Source organism: Lissotriton vulgaris, chromosome 9, assembly GCF_964263255.1.
Source record: "Lissotriton vulgaris chromosome 9, aLisVul1.2, whole genome shotgun sequence".
Classification (NCBI taxonomy): domain Eukaryota; kingdom Metazoa; phylum Chordata; class Amphibia; order Caudata; family Salamandridae; genus Lissotriton; species Lissotriton vulgaris.
The window spans coordinates 267470179-267495855 of NC_141697.1; positions in this window are offsets into that span (position 1 = coordinate 267470179).

Sequence of the window (25677 nt, forward strand, 5' to 3'; positions counted from 1 at the left end):
CCTGTTTACAGAAAGTGAGCACTCGTGGAAGAATACAAGGAGCGATGGTGAAAATGTTATACTTCTCGGAAGGGATGAAGACATGCTAGACAGTCTACAACAAATAAAGCTAGCAAATAGAAAGCAATCAAATGTGAGTGACAAACCATAAAGCAAATGATAGCCAATGGGCGGAATGCATTCCGAGGGAAGCTTTCAGAATGTCCCCAACAGGCCCGGACTGGATGTTGTGGGCACCAGGCAATCCCCCGGTGCGCTGCAAGGGTGGAGGCCGGTGTTGGCCGGTGTTGGGCTCCTGGGGGGCGTTTTTGTTACAGGACCGTTTTTGCAGCATAGGCATTCGGCCCTGTAACAAAATCAGCCAAGAACCGGCCCCTGCAAAGAGCTTGTCGCACCCCAACAGCCCCCCCCCCCCCTGGTGCGCGGGGGTGGGCGAGCACTTTGCCTGAGACGGTTTTCGTTCCCAGTACGGCCCTGGTCCCCAAGATGTTTTTGCAAAACCATTCGACCTAAAAAGTGGCCCACATTTGCAATTCAGAGCTGTTTTTAACCAGTACAGACACACTGTGTAGATGTTTTGCAAGGTAGGACAGTTTACATGCATTTGAACTTGCTGTAGGCAAGATTCGTAGTAATATCAGAGGAATTAGCAGTGAAAAACAGCCAATCAAACCATAAAACAGGCCCACAAACAGACAAAAAACACAGCCGGCACACTGACCTGTCAGACCAGCCTTCTTTGCACTGCTTGATTGCCCGATTGGCCAGTCCAACCATCCCTATAGCTCACTTTACCATAGTATCTCACTAGCATTGACTTCAGATCTTGCTTCTGCAGGACGCCTACCCTGCCCTTTCGCCTACTGCCTTCTTTCCTTGCCTTCACAGCTAACCCATTAGCTTCTCTTCCTGGCAAAACCTTTAAAATATATATTGTTTTGTGTGTGCCAATACAGCAGTGAAGTGTCCTTTTCTAGCGGAACATATGTTGTATTTATGTGTGGACTTGCTCCATTTAAATTTCTCTTCGTCTTTCTGTATCTGTGTGCATCTGTCTTTAAGAAACAGAGACAAGGCAGTTTTCAGAAAGAGAGACCATATGTGCTCTCGTGAATCAATACATCCCCGTATAGCATCCTTGATGAGTTCCTGTCTTTATTTAAGAACACTACGAATTGTAGCGTTGGTGACAGTGGAAGACACAGTAAGGTTTCTAAGTGACTTAGGCTCTAAAAATAGCCTAGGCACTGGCTGCTTGGGGGGACATTGATTGCCCTTGTGGCTTGCAGCAAGGGCTGTTTTGATATAGACTGAATGAAAGTGCACCATTTTTTTTACATAGTGCTAGACTCCATTTTGTTGGCTTGGTGTGTATTTGCTCACCCATATTAGGTAATAAGCGAAAAATACACCTCACATGCACCAGTTCTGTGTATTTATTAAATGATTGGCTCATAAGCCCTGCGACTCACTCTCATTTACAGGTGAATAATCACATGTGGTCAGACAAATACAACCACTCACAGGAGAAGAGAACCAATGGATAAAGTAGATTGAACCATAGTCCCATGCTGCGTGCTGTCATGGATGGAAGCAGAGTGTTAAACACACTTGTACACATCAATGACAGAAGGGGGCTGACCAAAAGCTCCTGTATGTGTAAATATGTATATATAGGTATGCATCTATGTGCTTTAAGGCCTTTATTTTTACTAACACAGTGCACATCTTATACACACACAATTTGGCAAGAAGCAGTAGCGTAACAAAACTTGAGGCCCCCCCTGTAAGGTACATGGAGGGGCCCCTCTGGCCACACTTAGCAGCTCTCAGGCCAGGTTCTGTGCTGAGGGGACCCCCTGGAGCTTGGAGCCCCCTGCAATGTGGGGGCCTTTGTTGCACCACTGTCAAGGAAGGTAACACTACAATCTTTCCTACAAAAAATATTCTATGAGATTCCATGCAGCAAAATACCTGTCAACCAGCTTTAACACTGTGTCATAACAATCCACCCTTAAAAGCCCATTGCCTGTAACATGCTTTTCACAGTAAGTCAGGCTTACTAGCATTGGCATAACGTTTCATAACAAACAGGTGAAACCCACGGAATCTGGTATAATTTTCCAAACAAACCAACAAGGCCCACATCCTTTACCATTGGCTTGAAACTAAAAATCAATGCAACACAAGCCTGCTGAGGTGTGCTCGTAAGCTGGACCCCGTCACGCATACAGTTATTCATGCACAAACATGTACAAAATTACAGGTGGCAAAGCAATATACAACCCCTCTCAAAAGGACCTAAGAAGAATACTCACAGTGAAAATCTTCTATCCCAAAGGTTTGTCACATTGGGTGACCACCACCAAAATCCTTGCCTACAATGGTAATCTGTGATTTCATGTAATAAAATATCGATCGACAGCCTGTAACACACTGTGATAACAATCCTCGGTTAAAGGTCTATTGGCTTTACTAAATGCTTTGCACAATAACTCTGTGTGGGAGGGCAGGCTTGATAAACAGGCGAGGAGGCTGAAGGATAGGTTTAAAGGAAGGTTTATTAATAAGAGGTATAGATGTTGTAGGTTGTTGAGTTATTGGTTTTGGTTGTTTTACAGCTTCATCCGAGTCCGACGAGGATGACGAAGTCCGGTCTTCGGTTTGTCCTTGATTGTGGTGTTTTCCCCCGAGGCTCATAGAAGAACAAAGAAACGAAAGGAGCCGTCAGAACAATGTATTGCTGTTTCAAAATGTCATACTGTTATCACACCACGGTGAACTAGTGTGTTGAAGTGTTTGGAGAACAGTCCCACAACCAAAATAAAGGTGAAAAAGAGGAAAAGAAATAGGGTTTTTCTACCGTACCCGAAACATTATATGGATTATTTGTTCAAAGGACCAGCTAGTGTACGACTGGAAAAGAAGGGTGCTTGAACAAGTCGTTTGTACGGTAACAAGGGGTTTTTAAACTAAGGCAGCGTTTTCATTCACAAAGATCTCAGAGATACCACTTTGTTGGACGATACCCACCCACTCTTTGCCACCCTCTCCCGGCTATTCCCAGTTTACAATCACTAACCTGGCTCTGCCGTAACTCTCCTGAGTCACGGCCGCTCTCCAGCCACCTCCGGACACCACCAATCTTCGGACCACGTTTCGTCTTCGTCCTCGATAGTTCCTGATGTCCAGGTCTTCTTTTGGTCGGGCCCCGCGTCTTCCTGCTTGCAGCCGGGTCCCGCGTCTTCCTGCTTGCAACCGGGTCCCGCGTATTCCTGCTTGAAACCGGGTCCCGCGTCTTCCTGCTTGAAACCGGGTCCCGCGTATTCCTGCTTGCAACCGGGTTCCGCGTATTCCTGCTTTCAACTGGGTCCCGCGTATTCCTGCTTGCAACCGGGTCCCGCGTCTTCCTGCTTGAAACCGGGTCCCGCGTCTTCCTTCCACGCTGCACTCGTTCCACCGACTTCCTCCCCGTAACGGTCATTCCACTCCTCTCTTATTGGCCCCGGGTAACTGCTTCCGGTGTTCGAAGGAGGGACTTCCGGGTTGTGTTCCCGTTCGCATCCCTGCGAAGACAGATGAGAGGAGTCTGGATACCGTAGTTGAGGGGATCCGGTAGGCAATTTCTCACATCCCCTTTCCCTTGCTGTCTTTCTTCTAAGGGGAAGTGTTTCTTGTGGATATCTGGACAAGTAGTCAGCATTTCCTTGTTCTTGTCCTTTCCTATGTCGAGTCTGAAATCTATACGGTTGTAAAGAGAGAAACCACCTCAGTACTCTCTCGTTGTGTCCTTTATTTCGAGGTAACCACTCTAAGGGTGCGTGATCTGTAAACAGAGTGAACTCTCTTCCTTCTAAATAGTACCGTAATGTCTCAATTGCCCATTTGATGGCAAGGGCTTCCTTTTCGATTGTGGCATAATTCTTTTCTCGAGGAAAAAGCTTACGGCTAATATATAAAATAGGTTTCTCTCCTTGTGGTGTTTCTTGCGATAGTACTGCGCCTAGTCCTTGATCAGAAGCGTCCGTTTGTAATATAAACGGTCGTGAATAGTTGGGACTAATCAGAACAGTTTCTGACGTTAAGGATTGTTTTAGAGCTCCAAAGGACTGTTGAACAAGCCCAGGTGGGCATTGCAAAATTTGTTCGGTGTTACATTGTTTTTGTAGCAGATCAGTCAGTGGTGCTGCCAACTGTGAGAATCGGGGAATGAATCTTCTATAATAGCCCAGTAAACCCAAGAATGCTCGTAAATATTTCTTTGTCTTGGGGAAAGGAATGTTGGAAATGGCCGACAATTTTGATGGTTGTGGTCGTATGATCCCTTCTCCCAACAGATAACCCAAATACTTAACGGTTTGGGCTGCCAAGTGACTTTTGGCCGGGTTAATCTTCAAACCCTGTGAACCTAGGGTTCGCACAACTGTAGCGAGATGGTCTAAATGCTGTTCCCACGTATCACTATATATGATGATATCATCAATGTAGGCTCCAGCAAATCCGTCATGTGGTCTCAGAATTGTATTCATGGCTCGCTGAAACCTGGCAGGGGCCCCATGTAAACCAAAAGGTAACATCCTACATTGGTACAACCCATCTTGTGTAGAAAAGGCTGTTTTTTCCCTGTCTTCTTTTTTTAACGGTATCTGCCAATATCCTTTGCACAAATCCAAATGAAGGACTGGGTTCTTTAAGACCCAGCGGTGCCAGGGCACAACACCTGAAACCTTCGTGGGTAACCTGCTCCGGCGCACGAATGACAGAGACACGGGACACTTCCTTCGGCGTCAAAGATTCAAGGTTTATTTGCTGCAGGGAACACAGATATCACGACAAGTACAACTCGTGCAACTTGGGGAGACTGCTTCAAATTGGTTCTGTGGATCGCTCCTTTTATACAGTTTTTACCCATAGGACAACATGATACACAAAGGTTTACAACTCGGTTCCCACCATTATCCCCCAGAGGGGTCGCTTTGGTCACTTTGATACACATGAGGTCCGGAACATAAGTGCGGAAACATTTGGCGGTTCCCAACTGTAAAAACCCATCTTCCCAACATTAGTGCATTCCAATCGGCAGTAAAACAGATCGAAATAGGAACAAAGACAGGTGCAGAGGAAGACGGAGACAGTGGGGAGGTCGGAAAGGGTGTAAAAGGGGAGGTATCGGGAAACACGAGATACAGGCATCAAAGGGACGTGCCTAATGAGATGCACGGCTGAGACAATAAACCGGCACGGCAAGATGAGCCTCGAGCGGGGCCATCTGCCTTACAGTATCATCCCCCTCGTCATAAAGACACTTTCAAAGGACATGTGTCTTCCGCAAATATCTTGGGAGTCCCAGGGTCGCGAAGCGGACATCGTCCGTTCTCTGGCTACTTGAGGGCAAGAGACAAAATGGATGCCGTATCTAAGATGGAACCCGTGGGTACAGATGAAAAACCCACATAACAAACGAACGGTTTAAGTTAGCACAGCGAAACTGCGCACACTTACTAAACTCGTTATTTGCGGTTCATAGATACCAGACTCGACCATATTCGTGCGAGTCGAAAACACCACTTACAATTGTCACGGAACCTCAAACGCTCCTTTTGCCCTCATGTAGGCAAGCACTAGTCGGAATCATATTCGATATTCATCAGACCATCGAGATGTTGTTGTAGCATAGCTCTGTCCAACCGAGTCCCCTTGGTAACAGGTGGCTGTCTCATACACGTTGTAGCACAGAGGCCACATAAGGCAGGACCGCACTGCACACAAAGGCAACACGTGAACAGGAACACCACAACGACTCCGATGATCATCAGAATCTTCCAACCCCAAGTCGACATCAGGCCCCAAAACCATCCAAGTAGCGTCCAATCCCCTACATCCACGTGTATGGATTCGGAGATCTTATGCAACCTCGAGATGGCTTGATAGACAGTTGGAGCGTTATCTGGAATGAAAATGCAGCAGCTCGAATGGATCACCTTACATACCCCACCTCGATCTGCTAAGATGACATCTAAAACCATACGGTTTTGTAACATCATAAGTCTATCCGCCTGAAGTTCAGTGGTGATATTACCAAGGGCACTGGCAGTAATATTAGCTGTCGATTCTACCACTCGAGTCAACTGTCTCAGGTTCCTACTATTAACCATAGGTCCCCAAAACGGGAGGAAACCCTTGAAAAAGTCTCCTGCCTCTTGACCGGCAGTATCCTCTTCGCTAATTACGCCTCGTACAACTCTAGTCTTATGATAATCGGCATCTACAGTGAACGTCGGAGGCAACAGATTTGCAATGAAACCTGAGCCCATGAAGTCAGCGGGCAACCATGCGTATGCACGATCATAACAGATAAAGTATGTACCCTTGGCAGCCAGAAACACAGGGGACGAGAACATCGGCAGAATGTAATTTTCAGTGCAAGCACTTGCTCCAAGTCGGGCTTGCGATCTTCGGCCACGACCCATAAGACAAAAATTACCAGTGTGGGGTACGACCCATATTGGAGGCGAGCTTTTAAGCTGCTTTTCACTGGTGAACACACTATATTCACCTCTACTTAGGACCCTATAGGCTTGTACCTCTTCCTCGGGAATAAGCGAGGGATCATAGATATCGCTATCTAAATCCTCTATTGCTATCGACAAAGGTTTTTGATACGAGGTAGGACCAGAGTAGGGAGAACGTGGTTCTCGAATGGGGTGGAAACCCAGTGCGCTTCGAAACATTGTCTGAAATGCTCGAGCAGACCCTTGGGAACTATACGGTAACACCAGATATGGAATTCCCTTATCCGTAGTATGTGGCATCAACCCACACACCCAACAATTAGTAGTGTTAACCACTAACTGATGCTGATGAAGGAGCTGAATAAAGGAATTGTTGCGGAATTCTACACGTCTAGCCTGTTCGTGTTCGGGTAACATATGAAAGGAATGAGGAGAAACAGTGGAGGTAAGTTTAGGGTCAGGAGTAGGAGTAGGTGTAGCAGAAGGTAAGAAGTAAGACATCGTGTAATACACCCCACCCGCCAATAATGCAGAAGCAGTCAAAAACAATACAAATAGTTGGAATATAAAACATTTGGTACGACTGAGTCGCTGCAGCTTGAATCTATGAGCCTGAGCTCCTTCCAAATCACTCAGCTTCGAGAATGTCATTCCCTACGACCGTCCGCAACGTTTCTTGACGCACTTCGTTCTGTGTAGCAATAGTCAATCCCTAGGAGTTCCCAGGAACCGACGGCCTTTAACCTAGCGTCAAGACCTACTATCCAGAAGGAAGTACGCGCGCGGCCCTACGGCCTTCAATGCACAATATATGCAAAACAATGTCTCTCAGCTGTAGAAGCAAAAAGTGTAAGAAATAAGACTCAATGAATATATACAAAACAATTACAATAGTAGGAATATTCAAAGCTGATCACGGAAAACGGGATAATGCAGTTGTCAATACAGCAAAGCAGGATCTTTTATTAGTCTTTAGTGCTAGATCGCAGAAAGTATCGGGTTTTCCCAGGACGTGTCTGTTCGTCAAACAAAGGATCCGTTGAAGGGACAGCGTCCTGTTGATCAGCTGAATGTTTTGGTCTTGAGTCTTTTGCTGACAATTGTTCGACAGTGTCTCTCTGCTGCACTGAGGATTCTCCGACAGGCTGTGCATCGCTAAAAGGTACAAACGCCGGCAATCCTTCGGTTTCAGTTGATGCAATGCCTTTCCTCACCCACGAGTCTGCTGGCAACGGGATGGGGACTTTCTTGGTGTGGGTGGCGTGCACCCAATTCTTCCGCCCCTCAAGACGAACTGCAGTTCTCGTGGCAAGGAGGACCTGATAGGGTCCGGTAAACCTCGGGTCCAAGTTATTCTTGCGCGAAAAGTTCCGCGTCACCACCCAATCTCCGGGCTGGAGCTGGTGGCCTGGACCCTCCGTCTGCGTCGGCAATGCTTCGTGAACCTGTTGGTGAATGAACCTCAGTTTAGCAGTCAAGTCATGAAGATAATCGATCAACATTGGGTACTCAAGATCACAGAAAATACCTGGCCTAGGAACCCCCCACACATTCGCGGGACGACCGAACACTATTTCATAGGGACTAAGCCCTACTCGGGAGTGTACAGTCGCCCTAGTTGACAGTAATGCTAAAGGTAAAGCGTCAGGCCACGAAAGACCAGTCGTAGCCTGAATCTTCGCTAGCTTTAGTTTAAGGGTGCCGTTATACCCTTCAACCAAACCAGCTGACTGGGGATGATTGGCGCTGTGGAATTTCTGATTAATTCCAAGGCCCTTACACACACTCTTCATCACACTACCCACAAACTCACTTCCGTTATCTGACCACACGACTCTAGGCATTCCATACCGAGGAAAGTATTCCTTCAGTAGGATTTTCGCAGTAGACAAAGCAGTATTGTCTTTGAGAGGATAAGCCTCGATCCATCGGGAGAATGCGCAAACCACAACTAAAACGTATTTCAGGTTATTGCATCGCTCCATATGGATAAAGTCCAATTGAATCACCTCAAAGGGGCATGAAGGGGGAGCAAAACTGCCAGGAGGAGTTGGGGTTCCTTTGCCAGGATTGTACATCATACACACCATACAATTCTTCACCAGACGTTCAGCACATTTCGTGATACCATCATTCTTCCACACAGGAGACAACAATTTGCAAATACCTTTTGAACTAATATGTGCTAACCCATGCGCCATAGTCACAACGGCCAGCACATACGCATCCGGTAACATCCATCTCTTCTGATCAGACAAATCAATCCAACAACCATTCGCATCCAACTTTCCCGTACTTTCTTTCCACTTCGTCTTTTCAGCGTCGGTGGCCTCATTCTGAATTGCTTTCACACTCTCGATAGTGTCCTCACACATACTCGATTCTGTAGGCCACCTAACCGAACTCGTCACATACATTCGAGTGCTAAGGTTCCGGGCAGTCTCCTTAGCAGTTTCATCCGCAAACGCATTACCACGACCAACATCATCCGTCACCTTACGATGCGCACTACATTTAACAATCGCTACTTGCTTAGGCAACGTCAGGGCATCCAAGAGATCATTCACAAGTTGTCCATGCTGAATCTTCGTACCATGCGACGTCAAGAAACCTCTCTCTCTCCACAATCGTCCAAAACTATGTGCGACGCCAAATGCATATTGGCTGTCGGTAAACACATTCACACGTTTCCCTTTCGCCAACACACACGCTCTAGTAAGAGCAATCAGCTCTGCAGCTTGGGCAGAATTCTGATTTAATCTTGCAGTCTCAACAACAGTATTCAACGTTACAACAGCATAAGCAGTAGTCACATCGCCATTCGGCAACTTAAAGCATGACCCATCCACATACAATGTACCATCCGGATCGTCCAATGGGGTATTTTTAAGGTCCACTCGACCTTTTGTTTCTTCTTCGGTCCTCAAGTAACAATCATGTTCTGCTACTTCATTTGACTCTGTGCTAATTGGTAACAAAGTTGCCGGGTTCAGGACATTACAGCGTTTTATTTGAATGTGGCTTGCCAACAGCGTCAGCTCGTAACCAGACAACCTCGCACTCGTCAAGTGCTGAGTTTTCGTCCGATTCAAAAGAGTATCGACTGCATGCGGAACCATCACCGTAAGCATATTATCCATGACCAGTCCTGCTGATTGTCGGATGGAGACCGCGGCTGCCGCTGTTGCTCGTAAACAACTCGGCAATGCTCTAGCTACCGGGTCCAAGGTCGAGGAAAAATATGCACATGGACGTTGCTTACCACCAAAAGGTTGCGTTAAGACACTCAAAGCACAACCTTCTCTCTCGTGAACATATAATGTAAACGGCTTGCTGTAGTCGGGAGTACCCAACACAGGAGCCGAACACAATGAATCACGCAGTTCAGAAAAACTTTTCTGACATTCTTCCGTCCATGGTAAAGGAGTCGAAACATCCTTGCACGTAAGAGCCACTAATGGTTTCGCCAGCAATGAAAAATTAGGAATCCATTGCCTGCAGTACGACGTGATACCTAGAAAGGCACGCACATCTCTTTGGGTTGTTGGCACAGCCATGCGTGCAATTGCTGCAATTCTCTCTGGGGTCAACCTCCTTCCCTCCTTTGACAATAAGTGACCTAGATAGGTTACTTCTTGACAACAATATTGGAGTTTAGAAGGTGACACCTTGTGATTTAACTCACAGAGATGTTGCAGCAGCGACACCGTAGCAATTTTGCAAATGTCCTGAGTATCAGCAGCTACCAATAAGTCGTCGACGTATTGGATTAAGGCCGCACCAGCCGGCAATCTAAACGCATCCAGTTGACCCTTCAAGGCTTGACTGTAAATCGATGGACTTTCACAGTAGCCCTGAGGAGCGCGTTTGAACCGGAAGCTGCGTCCACCAAGAGAGAAACCGAAAAGGTCTCTGCTTTCCTCGGCAATCGGGATGCTGAAAAACGCATTTTTCAAGTCAATCACCGAAAACCACGATGCAGAAGCTGGAATCAGAGTCAGTAGCGCCGTGATGTCAGGCACAACAGGGAATTGAGGAACCACAATTTTATTCACCTCCCGTAGATCGATAACAAAGCGATAAACAGGCGGTTTCAAAGGATCAGTACGTTTAAGAATGGGCAGTACAGGGCTGTTGCACACGTTTCCCCTAGTCTCTTCAATGACATCCTTCTCGATCAGATCATAAATGATCGCTAACAGTGCTCGTTCACCATCAAGGGAGATACGATATTGGGGAATACGTGGCAATCGCACATTAGATTTCAACTGAACAACATATGGTGAGATGTCAAGCAGGCCCACATCATTGGGACCTGTTGCCCACAAAGACGCAGGAAGAGAACTCAATTCCGGTGGGAGCTTATCGAGAGACAAGTACATGGGAGAGACAACCCTCTCTCCTAACGTAAGTTTTACACCCGCAGGAGAACAATACAAAGTCGCATACAAACGTTTAAGCAAATCCAGGCCCAAAAGATTTTCGCCACAACCCGTGGTTAGAATCAATGGAGCTTCTAGCTCACGTGGCCCAATTTTAAGGGGCAAAGGGCGCGAAACTGGATTGCTAACGGGGGCGCCAGAGAATCCAACGGAAACATTTGTTAAGCCAGACAAAGGTGCGCCAGGGAGTTTCGAATGCTTAATGGAACTTTTCGCTGCACCAGTGTCCAACAGAAAAGGCTCAACAACGCCCGATGTAGCAACTGCGACGTAAGGCCCTCTCTGATCAACCGGAACTGATACCACTCCCTCTCCTTGTCTTTGGCTGTCCTAGTAATTACTGCCGTCAGTTCCCTGATCGACGTAATAATCGTCTACATTGTACTGCGCAGATCGTCCTTGCGACGAACCACGTTGATCGAAACAATTATCGGAATTTGATGAGTTATCTGAGCGATCGTTCTGAGCACCCCGACCTCTACCACGTGATGCCTGCTGCGAACCACCACGACCTCCTCTAGATGAGTTACCACTATTACGTTCATTTAGAACAGGACAATTGAATTTAATGTGACCCTCTTGTCTACAATAAGCACATTGATTGTACCCCAACGAAAATCTTTGGGAAGAGGAGTCATTACGAGTTTGAGATCGGTTCGATTGCGGCTGCGATCTATTCTGTTGCGAATTATTCTGATTTGAACGTGGAGGATACGCTTGCTGAAGCAGCACTTTAGTTTTTAGCTCTTTCGTCTTTTTATCAGCACGGTCACTCTCTTCTTTCTCTCTGTTCTCATAATATTGTGCCGTAGCCAATATCTGAGCTGAGGTAGAAACGGCCCATGCACTTTCCGAATTCTTTAATTTATTGCTCAAATGAGGCAATAAGTTCGAAACAAATTTATCCACGAACAACCTTTGACCACCCTCTGTGCTCATATCCTGGCCACTATGGTCGATGAATGCCTCCTCGAACCTCGTAAAGAAGTCGGAAACACTCTCGTCCTTCTTTTGCTTACAAGCTGACAATTTGTCCCAATTTACCCTCATAGCGGGCATAAGAGTTTTCATTAATGTTATAATTCTTTGAGGAAGGGCAGTAATCAGCTGCTCGGGTTTAGCACCACCAACTTGTCGAGCATCCGCCGCTACAATGGCAGCCCAAGCACCACCTAATTCGTTTGCATGATTTTCTTGGCGAATCTTAGCCCATACCGGTTGCGGTACGACATTGCCGAACAACATATCGATATCGGCAAGATTCATTACCGTAGCATCTACGAGCTGCGATAATTCTTTGTAATACCCTGCAGGATTCTTGCGAGGGTCAGGCAAAGATTGCTTCACCTGTAACACTTCCGATCTTTTCCATGGGAGATGTATCCATACCCTCTGGAAAAACGGCGGGATCGGAGGGTTAGCTGCAGGATTACCTGGCATCCAAACTGGCGGAACTTCCCGCATAGGATACTGACCAGACTCATCTGTCTGTCTTTCGACATCCTCGACAAACAAGGCTTGAGGTATAGGAGTGGGACGAAAAGATAGCAACCGTTCAACAGCACGTCGAACATTAGTATCCACTATCAGTCCAGTCGAGAACTGAAGCTGTAAATCAGACAACGCGGTCAGCACCTCGTCAGGTGCGTCGGCCGATATCTGATCACGAAGAACCTTACACATTTCTTCAAACACAAATCTCTGGGTTGGTATATTGAACTGACAAAATGTGTCGAGTACAACGCGTGGTGGATTTCTAAGGGGGTGCGTCATCCAACCCATCGCCATATTATATAGCGAAGCACGTTCCCTATTACCAGGAAGCTGACTACGTCTCTGAGGACCATCTGAACCAGCGGACCCAAGAACAGGTCCGAGCGAATGAAAGAAGCTAGCCGCAAGAGGAGAATTGCGACTACGAATAGAGGGAGAAGCATAGGACACAGGGCTAACAAGTGAAGGGGTAGAGACAGAAACAACAGCAGGGGTTAACAAAGCAGGAGCAGTAGCGTGAGCGGGAGTATGTGGAAGCGGAGGAGCAGTAGGAATAGCAACAGACGAAGGAGCAGGAACAGTCGGAAGGACGGGTGCGGGTTGAGGAACAGGCGGAGGAAGAATAGGTGCAGGAACAGGTACAGGGGGAATCACAGGGGCTGTGGTACCCTGTACGTACGGAGGTGGCGATTTCATAAGATAGGACATTAAAGGATCCTCAACTGACTCCTCCTTCTTTTCCGACTCCGTAGGCAAAGTAGGATAGCATTTATCTATAGTCATACGCTGTAATCTATCAAACACTTCCTTTTCCCTAACCTCCTTATCATGCTGGAACTGCTCTGCTTTCTTTACAATGGTACCAGCACTATCTCGCTGATTTCGTTTAGTCTGTCTGATTTCTTTCTGTCGGGCTTCTTTACGCCACAACCGAAAGGCATCAAACATGGCCGGCCTTGACTTTTTCGCGAACAATTTAACCTCTAGATTATCTAAGATCGGGGCCTCGAAGCTACCATGTGGTGGCCAGCGAAGGTCACCATCTTTCTTCGTATATTTGTTCCAGTATTCATTAAAAGTAATCGGGCCTAGCCCATGTTTGCTATACAGTTCATACGTGGGAGTTCCAACCGGAGGTATCGGACACGAGTCCTCCAGTCGGGAATCCGTACCACAAGGCCTGAAACAACTAAACAAAGTACTGCGGCCAGGCATCTTGCACACTAGCCGAGTTTCACAAACTTCAAGGGTTACGGGATTTACCAAGTCCCAGCAAAGAAACAAAACCCTCGGTTTTTGGCGGCTGCAGTCGTCAAACAACACAACAAAGTACGCTAGCAAAGTGTCACCGACAAAAACACTCACACAGCGTTAACAACAAGAACACTCGCTAAAGTGTCAACAACCAAGAACTCTGGGAGCGACCCACAAATACTTAACTCAAAGATCGATGGCGTCTCCAGGAAGGCCCGTCAATCGTCTCGCTATACCAAGGTCTACGCCAGGCGCCAAAACAGGTCTACAGTCAGGGCAGCAGTCCGTCGCAGCCGTCAGGAGGCGGGAATCTTCGCGGGAAAAGTCTTCGGGCCACTTATTTCGACAACAGGATCGATGAAGCGGAGTGCACCTTCCCTCGGAGATTTCACACGAAGTTCCTCACGATCGTCGGGCTTGGACCGGTACCACTGATGCAGCCCCACGTTGGGCGCCAACTGAAGGACTGGGTTCTTTAAGACCCAGCGGTGCCAGGGCACAACACCTGAAACCTTCGTGGGTAACCTGCTCCGGCGCACGAATGACAGAGACACGGGACACTTCCTTCGGCGTCAAAGATTCAAGGTTTATTTGCTGCAGGGAACACAGATATCACGACAAGTACAACTCGTGCAACTTGGGGAGACTGCTTCAAATTGGTTCTGTGGATCGCTCCTTTTATACAGTTTTTACCCATAGGACAACATGATACACAAAGGTTTACAACTCGGTTCCCACCATTATCCACCAAAGGGGTCGCTTTGGTCACTTTGATACACATGAGGTCCGGAACATAAGTGCGGAAACATTTGGCGGTTCCCAACTGTAAAAACCCATCTTCCCAACATTAGTGCATTCCAATCGGCAGTAAAACAGATCGAAATAGGAACAAAGACAGGTGCAGAGGAAGACGGAGACAGTGGGGAGGTCGGAAAGGGTGTAAAAGGGGAGGTATCGGGAAACACGAGATACAGGCATCAAAGGGACGTGCCTAATGAGATGCACGGCTGAGACAATAAACCGGCACGGCAAGATGAGCCTCGAGCGGGGCCATCTGCCTTACAGTATCATCCCCCTCGTCATAAAGACACTTTCAAAGGACATGTGTCTTCCGCAAATATCTTGGGAGTCCCAGGGTCGCGAAGCGGACATCGTCCGTTTGCTGGCTACTTGAGGGCAAGAGACAAAATGGATGCCGTATCTAAGATGGAACCCGTGGGTACAGATGAAAAACCCACATAACAAACGAACGGTTTAAGTTAGCACAGCGAAACTGCGCACACTTACTAAACTCGTCATTTGCGGTTCATAGATACCAGACTCGACCATATTCGTGCGAGTCGAAAACACCACTTACAATTGTCACGGAACCTCACAAAGTGCTGATGTATTTAGCTCTTCCTATTCTTTCTACCATTTCATCCACTCGAGGAAGTGGGTAGGTATCGAATTCTGAGATTTTATTCACTTCTCTAAAGTCAATGCAAAATCTAATGGAGCCATCGGGTTTTGGCACAAGTACAATGGGAGAATTCCATTCACTTTTGGATGGTTCTATAATTCCCATTTGCAACATCTTTTGTACCTCCTCTCTTATTGTCTGTCTCCTTGCTTCAGGTATCCGATAGGGTCTTAATCTAACTTTCTTGCCGGGTGGTGTTCTTATGGCATGTTCAAATAGATTGGTCATGCCTGGGGTATTGGAAAAGCGGATTCATGAGGTTGTAACGCCTCCACTAACTCATCCGATAAAGATCCAGGTAGGTCTGGATCGATACACTGTTGGAAAAGAGGTTTTTGAATGACAACGGAATGAACTGCCACGGGTGCTGGACCTTCCCATTTGTTCAACAAGTTCACATGATATATCTGAGAGATTTTTTTGTTGCTGTCAACCTCTATACGATATGTTACTTGGGACCCTGCCATTGTCCTAGTAATTTCTGATCTGAGGAGGACATCATAACCAACACAAGGTCTCCCACCTGAAAAGTTCTTAGTTTGGCCCTTTTGTAATATTGTGTCTTTTGCGCGTTCTGTGCCTCCTCTAGATTGTTTCGGACGATTTCTCGCATTTGACTCAAATGTGTTTTTAGATTTGCTACATATTCGGGTAAGGGTTTGGTATTGTCGTGTTTGGTCTCCCACTGTTCTTGGGCCATATCCAAGAAGGTGCGAGGCTTATGGCCATAGAGTAACTCAAAGGGAGAGTACCCGGTGCTCTTTTGTTCCTTACATCTGATGGCAAAAAGAGCCAAAGGAAGAATTTCTTCCCATTTTCTGATTTCTAGATCTAGCAGCTTCTTCCGAGTCGTTTTAATAGTAGCATTATATCTTTCTACCAAACCATCTGTCTGTGGATGGTAGGCAGATGTTCGGATTTGATGTATCCCTAACTGTTTGCACACGTCTTTCATAAATTTCGAAACAAAAGGGGTTCCCTGATCTGTTAGGATTTCTTTGGGAAACCCTACTCGGGAAAAAACTCCAATCATGGCTTTAGCTACATTAGTAGTGTCAGGACGACAGAGAGGTATAGCCTCAGGGAATCTAGTGGCATAATCAACCATCACTAGTACATATCTGTAACCACTTCGAGAAGGTAATAGAGGACCAATAATATCCATGCCCACCCGACTAAATGGATCATTGATAATGGGCAGTGGTAGTAATGCTGCTCGAGGTGGATGATATCGACTATGTCGTTGACAAATGGGGCATTCTCTACAGTATTTTTTTACATGCTGATAAATTCCTGGCCAGTAGAAATTGTCCAAAATGGTTTTTTCTGTCTTATATGCCCCAAAATGACCTCCCAAAAGGTGACTATGGGCTAAGTACTACACTTTTTCTCGAAAGGGTTCTGGTACTAACAACTGTGATCTTTGTTCATGACCTTTTCGATACAACAATCCCTTCTTAATAAAAAAATAAGGACCTACGTGTGCTGGATTTTATTCATCGAGGGCATTCTTCCATGCTTCTTGCAGTACAGGATCCTCTCGTTGAGCAGCATGAAAATTGCGATCTGTTTCCCAGGGATTTTCCACGGGAATGGCTGGCATCACCAGGGGTTGCTTTCCCTTTTCAGCCCTTCTCTGATGTCGACTTTTCCGGGGTTTGGAAGGCGGCCATTCTTTTTCAGTGTCGGTGGAAAAAGGAGCTGTAGCCAGCCATTCTCTTGTTTCTTCTGATCCTGTTTGCTGTAATAACTGGGGTAGTTTTTCGTAATCGTTGCCAAGAATAGCTTGCTCTGGAAGTCGTGGTATTAGACCCACGGTCAAAGATGTGCCCTGATCTTGAGGATGCTGGATTAGGACCTTGGCAGTCGGGTATGGTTTGGTGTCTCCATGTACACACTTGATAGCCACCATGCCGTCAATGGGTCCTATGCGGTCTCCCAAGTCTTGTGGTCGGACTACACTATGTAAGCAGCCTGTATCAGCTAAAGTGGTAAGTGGTTGTCCGTTTACTGAGACCGTGCATTTGTATGGAGGTAATTTCTTATGGGGAGGAGAACAATAATAATTGCGTGCTAACCCGATTTCCATGGGTTCTTCTCTTTGAGGACAAAACCGGGCTATATGGCCCATTCTTCCACATTGGAAACATTGAGGTCCAGTCTGAGGAGGTCTGTTGAGAGGAACACTGGGTACTGGTATGTTAGGCGTACCCGGAACAAAAGTAAGAGGTTCAGGTTTCTTGGGTAAAAGGGGTCTGGCTGGTCTGTGCAGTGAGTGTCCCACCGTTTTCCCTACGTCCTCTTTACCTTTCTGAAAGTCCTGAGCCCTGCTATATGCACTGGCTATTTCAACCGCGGTTTCTAGGGTGAGGTTTGCCTGTTGCCGAACCCAACGTTGGATGGGAGGATGTAAGGAAGTTAAGTATTGTTCTAAATATATCTTTGCCATAATCCCGTCCTTATCTGTAGTGGTTGGCTTCAACCAACGGTCTGCCATGTCTTTCACCCTAAAGTAGAGTGCACGAGGAGTCTCTTGTGGTCCCTCTTTCATTTGCCGTAGCTTAATTCGATATGTTTCGTCGTCAATTCCCAGTCTTTCCAAAATACATTTTTTTATATCTGCATAGGGAACCGTTCCCTGAAGTGTGGCAGCTTGATAAGCGGCCTGTAAGTCTCCTGACAACAGGGGACCCAAATATTGCCCCCATTTATCTGTGGGCCATGAGGCTGCGTTTGCCATGCGTTCAAAGTTACTAAAGAAAAAATCTGGATCCTCTCCTGCTACATACCGCTGGAGTACTACCGAGGGTAAGGTTGTAGGGCCTCTTTGTTGACTAAGGGCCGTAGTCAACTTGTCTACAACGGCTCCTTGAGTTTGTTCTTGGTCGGCGAGTACTTTTTGTAGCTTCCCTCGATCTTCCTCAACGACCGTTAGAAATCGTTCCATTACTTTTCCCAAATGTTCTTGGTTTTCAGCCATTTTGGCTAAGGCGGCCTCCATTTCGCCTTCAAATCCCACTTCTGACACCACTTGTGGGAGGGCAGGCTTGATAAACAGGCGAGGAGGCTGAAGGATAGGTTTAAAGGAAGGTTTATTAATAAGAGGTATAGATGTTGTAGGTTGTTGAGTTATTGGTTTTGGTTGTTTTACAGCTTCATCCGAGTCCGACGAGGATGACGAAGTCCGGTCTTCGGTTTGTCCTTGATTGTGGTGTTTTCCCCGGAGGCTCATAGAAGAACAAAGAAACGAAAGGAGCCGTCAGAACAATGTATTGCTGTTTCAAAATGTCATACCGTTATCACACCACGGTGCACTAGTGTGTTGAAGTGTTTGGAGAACAGTCCCACAACCAAAATAAAGGTGAAAAAGAGGAAAAGAAATAGGGTTTTTCTACCGTACCCGAAAAATTATACGGATTATTTGTTCAAAGGACCAGCTAGTGTACGACTGGAAAAGAAGGGTGCTTGAACAAGTCGTTTATACGGTAACAAGGGGTTTTTAAACTAAGGCAGCGTTTTCATTCACAAAGATCTCAGAGATACCACTTTGTTGGACGCTACCTCCACCCACTTTTTGCCACCCTCTCCCGGCTATTCCCAGTTTACAATCACTAACCTGGCTCCGCCGTAACTCTCCTGAGTCACGGCCGCTCTCCAGCCACCTCCGGACACCACCAATCTTCGGACCACGTTTCGTCTTCATCCTCGATAGTTCCTGATGTCCAGGTCTTCTTTTGGTCGGGTCCCGCGTCTTCCTGCTTGCAACCGGGACCCGTGTTTCCTGCTTGCAACCGGGTCCCGCGTATTCCTGCTTGAAACCGGGTCCCGCGTCTTCCTGCTTGAAACCGGGTCCCGCGTATTCCTGCTTGCAACCGGGTCCCGCGTATTCCTGCTTGCAACCGGGTCCCGCGTATTCCTGCTTGCAACCGGGTCCCGCGTCTTCCTGCTTGAAACCGGGTCCCGCGTCTTCATTTCACGCTGCACTCGTTCCACCGACTTCCTCCCCGTAACGGTCATTCCACTCCTCTCTTATTGACCCCGGGTAACTGCTTCCGGTGTTCGAAGGAGGGACTTCCGGGTTGTGTTCCCGTTCGCATCCCTGCGAAGACAGATGAGAGGAGTCTGGATACCGTAGTTGAGGGGATCCGGTAGGCAATTTCTCACACTCTGCCTTTGTAATAACGTTTCATAATATACAGGTCTGGCCTGTGGCTTCTGACATAACTTTTCCTAGTGAACCAATCAGGTCTATAGATTTAATCAATGGTTTGTCACCATATCCATAGACCTTCTGTATTGAGAGTAAGCTTTTCCACAGGGCAACAATCAGGTACACTGTCATAAAATTACAAATATTTTCAAAATTACACACAGCAAACCAAACTATTTTCTCTCCTAAGAGGGTCTAACAAGGAAAATAAGTATTTTTGTTTCCAGCTAAGCACCGAAAACAATGAAAAATAATGAAAGTCTAAACTTGGTGAAAAAAGTTCTTCACCCGGGTGATACAAACAGGGCTGCTTCATACTGCATACATTGTGTTGGCAATGAAAGTAAGCAATATCTCTTTCATAACTCTCAAAGTGCCAGAAAAAGTTGATGAGGCAGATGATTAAGAGGCCATGTTTGCTTCTTTGACTGGGTAATGAAGGTAACCTCCAATAAAGGGGAGGCAGATACAGAGATCTGATCTAACTCTGACCCTCTGTACAAAGTCCAGCTGGAAAATATTCCTTATTGGAATACCTTTTGCTGAAAGATTATGACCACTGTATCAAGTCTATTGAATTTTGACAAGCACTCAAGATTGCTCCGTATTCAAATAGCCTTCTGTGTGGAACTATCAAACATGCCAAGAGGTTAGTGACATTTGGGGCAAAAACTTTAATTTCCACCATACAGCAAGTACGCGATTTTAAAAATGTACAGCCTGCAAAAAGGTGAATTACTATAGTGGATTAATGGTCGATTAATGCTCCCTCCTCTTCAATACAACCACAAGTCCTATTGCTCTGATTGCAACTGATTGATAGTCATGGCTGGAAGGGAGAGGCTAGTACACAGCATTGTGAGAGGAAGAAAGTCAGGAAGAGGGTGGAAATTAGCTATAGTTGCCATTTCTATGATCTGATAATCAAAGCACATGTGGTTGCTGAACAATACTTCCAGGTCTAATACCATCTGGAATGCCAAAGCTCACTGATCTAACGCATTCACCCGCATTCGTATAGAGACCCTTCCACCTAAAAGGACACAACATGGCTGACAGATTAATACTGCAGGCATTTAGGCACAGTCATTTGCCCTGCACCCATAGTAGCACTGGGTGTGAAGTACTCTATAATTGTCGAGTGGTTGCCAAATTCTTCCCAGGTATCTAGGAAGTTCTAAGTGTTTCTCTGTGCATATGGCCTTTTTTATGTGCCATTCCTAGGACAGCGGGGAATGTAATTTGCGTTATTCAACATAACTAGCAAATTTCAAGGCTTTTTCAATGTTGTATTCGTTCAACATTAAGCTGTTTTTTAATTTAATTTCATGTTTTGTTATAACTTACTGAATTTACTTGTTGAGTACCCTTTGTATACTGTGTATGGCCTTCAGTCGGGCCCTGCACTCAATCCAATTTCAACACATGCAGTACAGAGTTGGTTGCAGGGTAGACCCCATCTTACACTGATACATTCATATAATAATTCATTTAAAAATGATAATTATTTGTTTTAACTGTTAGGTGGTTATTTAGAATATTTGTTCTATTAACAAATTAATTGTTATTAATACTTTTTATATTCATTGCTAGTTTTGTTTTAGTATTTTTATATATTATTTATTTTTACAGTATTATTGCTTTAACTTATATGCACAATAAAAAATAATCCTGCATTATTTTTATTTGTCTTTGTGGGTGTTGAGTTTTTAGGAATGTAGGTAAGGGTGTGTTTTAAATATATATATATATATATATATATATATATATATATATATATATATATATATATATATATATATATATATATATATATATATATATATATTAATAATATTTTCAATTGGTAAATACATTTTAATATTTTATTCATGATCTTACTTTCTAATGTTTTGATCTTATTTTGCAATATTTACAAAACAAATTATAATATATAAACATTGTATATATATATATCTATGTATTATGGCGGATGGCTGGTGGAATACTTAAATAAATTACCGAAAAAAAGCACGGAATCTGGGCTCACTCTCGTCATTTTTTCGACTTTGGATGTGAATGGCGTCTTCTTCATATATCTATGTATATATATATATATATATGTTATATATATATATGTTATATATATATATATATATGTTATATATATATATATATATATATATATATATATATATATATATATATATATATGCCCTGAATTTCAGCTGCTGTCTTCACAACGAAACAGGTACAGACCAAAAAAGCGCTGTAAGGGTTATTCAAAGTGCTTTATTCCACCATCTTTTGTCAGCATGACTCATTTCGGCTGCGTCTACACAGCCTTGATCATATATATATATATATATTTGCTGAAATATATTTTATGTTTATTTTTTATCTATATATTTTTTTATTTAGGAGAGGGAATAGGAAATCGGACACTTCCAAAGTCCAACACTTTGCCTAATGTTGCTTACTTTGATGTAAGAATAGTAAATCTGACCTCTCCAAAGTCTAATACTTTCCCTGCTGTTATTCAAGTTGGAGAGGGGCTAGGAAATCTGACCTATCCAACGCTCAACACTTGCACAGCCAATGAAGCCACTTAGTAGCCTTATCATCCCATTGATACACCCGACTCTAAATACCTAACTACCCAGCCCGAGCCTCTTACACGTGTTTCTGGCATAAGAGTGTTTGGGTGTGCAAAGAGTTCCTTAGGGTTGAGACTTCCACTTCAGTGAGGAACTGTTGTTTCAATTCGCAGATTGGGAGATTCTAAATCTGAGGTTTTTTGTTGGGACCAGTGTTTCTGACATTTTTGTAGCTGATAATGTCCCCAGGCATGGTGGCCTTCAAGGCCTCCCACAGGACTCCCAGGGATTCCACTGACCCTTTATTTTTGTTAAGGTGCCTTTCCCCTTTGTGTTTAGAGGCCTCAAGAAAGTCCCCATCTTACAGACACATCAGACATAGGCATCATCCCACTGCAGTCCCCCGAAACCACTACAATAATGTGGTTTGCACGGGCAAATGATCCGACAAACCTCAAGCCAGGATTCAGACATTGGGAACTCTTTCTGTCTTCGGAAGCATTAAATATTCAAGTCAAGAGTTCAACTTTTGGGGATGAGAGAAGGGGATGAGAGAAGAAAGTATAGCAGTGCTCAACTGGGCTATGTGCTCACCAGATATCTAGGAGAGACATGTTACACATAAAGATAGCAAGGACAGTTGGCTGCATTACCGCCCTAACCGTAGTGGACAAATTATCTAAACCGGGATCATGGAAATCGTTGAGCTCTTTCCCCAAGACTATGGGGGCTGCCAAAAGTAAGGAGCCGGCTCAGTGTGGCAGGGGGGTGGGGCACGCTAAGAACAATTGAGATCCCTGGAAGAACCCTATCACTGCCACACACCGCCCCAGTTTATCATGCCATACCTCTGACATCACAAAAGGAACACATCACCTTACTAAAACGGGCACTCTCATTAAGCCACAGTAGAACACGACGTGGAACCTCTGTGAGAACTCCCTGCAAGCCAAAAAGGGGACATTGTTGCCCACCAGATGTGTTTCCTGCAACAATAATGCGTCAGGGTCATACTTATATGCCACCTTCAGAACTGCCCCTCTCTTGATCTTATCCAACATACCATTGGCATTCCATGAGAGTACAGTGAGTCATTCCAAGTGTACGTTAGACTGTGTATCAATCATCAGGCCAAGGACATGGTGCATCAAAGGCCGCATTATGAATGCAGTTGTGTGTGCACTGTGTGCCAAAAAATGTGGTAGGCAAGAACTCGGTGTGGCTAAGCTAATAATTTTTAAAAAGAAGAACCCCCCTAAAATAACTCCCACACTTTCCTAACAAGAAGTAGCTTTCGTGGTGCAACTAGGGACCGAAGCCACCCAGCAAATCCATCTCCTCCGCCAAAACATGCACAAACAAAAAAAACAAAAGTAACAAAATAGAAATCAAATCAAGGCATGGGTGACCAACCATTCCCCATCACCGCCACTTAGTCTCAGTGTCAGCCTATTCATGCCTCCCCACATCCATCTGGGTGATTCAGGCGAGGGATTCTTGGGAGACCGGCAGGGAGTGAAGGGCCTCTGTATCTCACATAGCCGGCATCTCAGACTTTGAAGGCAACTGTCCCACTGGAGTACTGTCTGGTTCATGTGAGCGTGCCCTGCGCTCTCATTGTGGATTCTTATGTCTGAAGGCAGAGTGCCAGTCTCTTGGAGGCATCTTGCCTCCACCACCCTCAGCTCCCTTCACCTTTTGCCCCTTCACAGGCTTCCCCGGCTCCTCAGGTTCGAGCGCTCTTTTGACCAATCCTAAACGGCCTCTTGAGTGCCGAAAAAGAGGGATTGGTCTTTATAAATGACCTTAAGTCGGGCCAGGGAATAGGAGCATGTAATGAACGTTTCAGGCTCACAGCTTTGTTTCACTTTCAAGAAGAATCGTCGTGCTGCTGGACCTTGATAGTTCGATAACATCATCACGGCAGAGGATTGGAATGTCAGATCTCCATGGGAGGGGGCCACTCAGAGGACAGCTTCTCTGCACAGGTGAGGACACGGGCAATGAAAGGGAGAGGTGGAAACCCCACAGAAGGTTTAGCAAAGAGAGCCCTTTGTGCTCTCTCGACTCTGAAGCAAGGGGAGACTTCGGCAGCAGGCAGCCAGCTTTTCAACCAATCCGAAATGAATGCAATTGGGGTGGTTCTCTCCGCCCCCTTTGGGACACCCTCAATATATATGTTAATGCGCTTGGACATGCCCTCAGTCTCATCCGCTCGACCTCCAGTTGACTGACCACTTTCTGCAGAGTGACCAGTCAAGACTCATGGGACTGAACAGTGTCTTCAGTTTTCAGAGACTCTGCTTTCCACTTCTGTTGCTCTGTCAGCCGTGTTTCTTAAATTGTGTCTAATCTAGGATAAGTCCACTATCAACTCCCCCATTTTGCCCTTCATTGTCACTCTGAGGTCTGGGATGACCTGGAGGAAAGGGGCTATCTGGAGGCCCTTTGGGCAAGCATTTCCTACCCCAGCAGTGCCGGCATCCTCTAGCGGTATGGTCATTTTAGTGTATTTGTCAATTTTCTACTGGGCTGCAGAGGCTGAGGGTTTGTCACTTGCAATGACATGAGTTGGTCTTCAGGGGTGGACCCAGGAGTGCGACTCACCTCAGCCCCTGAAAGCACCACATCACCTCCTGTGCATTCTTTCCTCTGTGGTGCAAGGGGCAGTCCCCAGGGAAACCCAGCAACACCAGGCCCAGGTCACCACAAAGATGATGTCTTGTCACAACCGTTGTAGAGGTCACCTTCAATGCCAACCCACATAAAGCATTCAGAGCAGTAGGCCACAGCTTGACCTAGGTATCAGTGCAGTTGGTGGGGTTTCACTACTGGTCCTGCAACACAAAGTTGTTGCTGATCACTGGGGGCCTGTCACATCGCGTTTCACCACCTCCTCGGTCCTTAGGGGGGGTTCTGGACCACATCGGTGTTTGACCATGCACAGAGGAAGTCTAAACTGAAGGTGGACTCTCACCACCCTCCCCGACAATCATACAGTAGTTCTATCCCTGGCCGGGATAAGATGCATGAGTCCACAGAAAGGAGGGGAGGGGAAAGGGGCAAAAAGTGGTCCAACAGACCCCACAGACCTCTCCGTCCCAGCCGACGGCCTCGATCCCTGCCACAGAAGTCAATCACAGGGCCCGGCAGTGACACCCCACCTCAAATCATGCCCCGCGGCTCAAGGCATTCTCAGGGTCCCATTGTCACACCTCCTAACCTCAGAGCCCCAGCACACAGAAGGGAGGCCCCTTCCTCCGCTGCCTCAACCCCCGTTCAGGTGTGCTCCTCTTCAGTTGTAAAGGCCCGGCCTTGGCTTCATCATAGACCACGCCCTCTCTTGGATCCCAGGCCGTGCGGCTCTCTCCAAGTGCTGGGGGATTGCAGCTGCATGGTGTAGTGCAGGATATTACGTGCCATGTCCCGGGGCCAACTCACACCTGCTGTGTCCCAAGGAAAGGCCCTGAAAGCTGTTGGGAGATTGGATGCCAGGCTTAAGGCTCTCACACAGGTGGCCCATCTGCATCATGAGCCCGGGATTACACAGGCTGCCGAGCCCCTCTGTGCTCCTATGCCGGCCCTGCTCATCGTTGCCATCCCAACGGGATTCCCTGGGCTAGGGTAGTGCTGCCATATCCAAGTGCTCCATCTAGAGAGGAGAGCCCTGGGGAACGGCACCAGTTTATGCGGCTGATGGTTGTGGCAGATACAGAGATCTCTATGT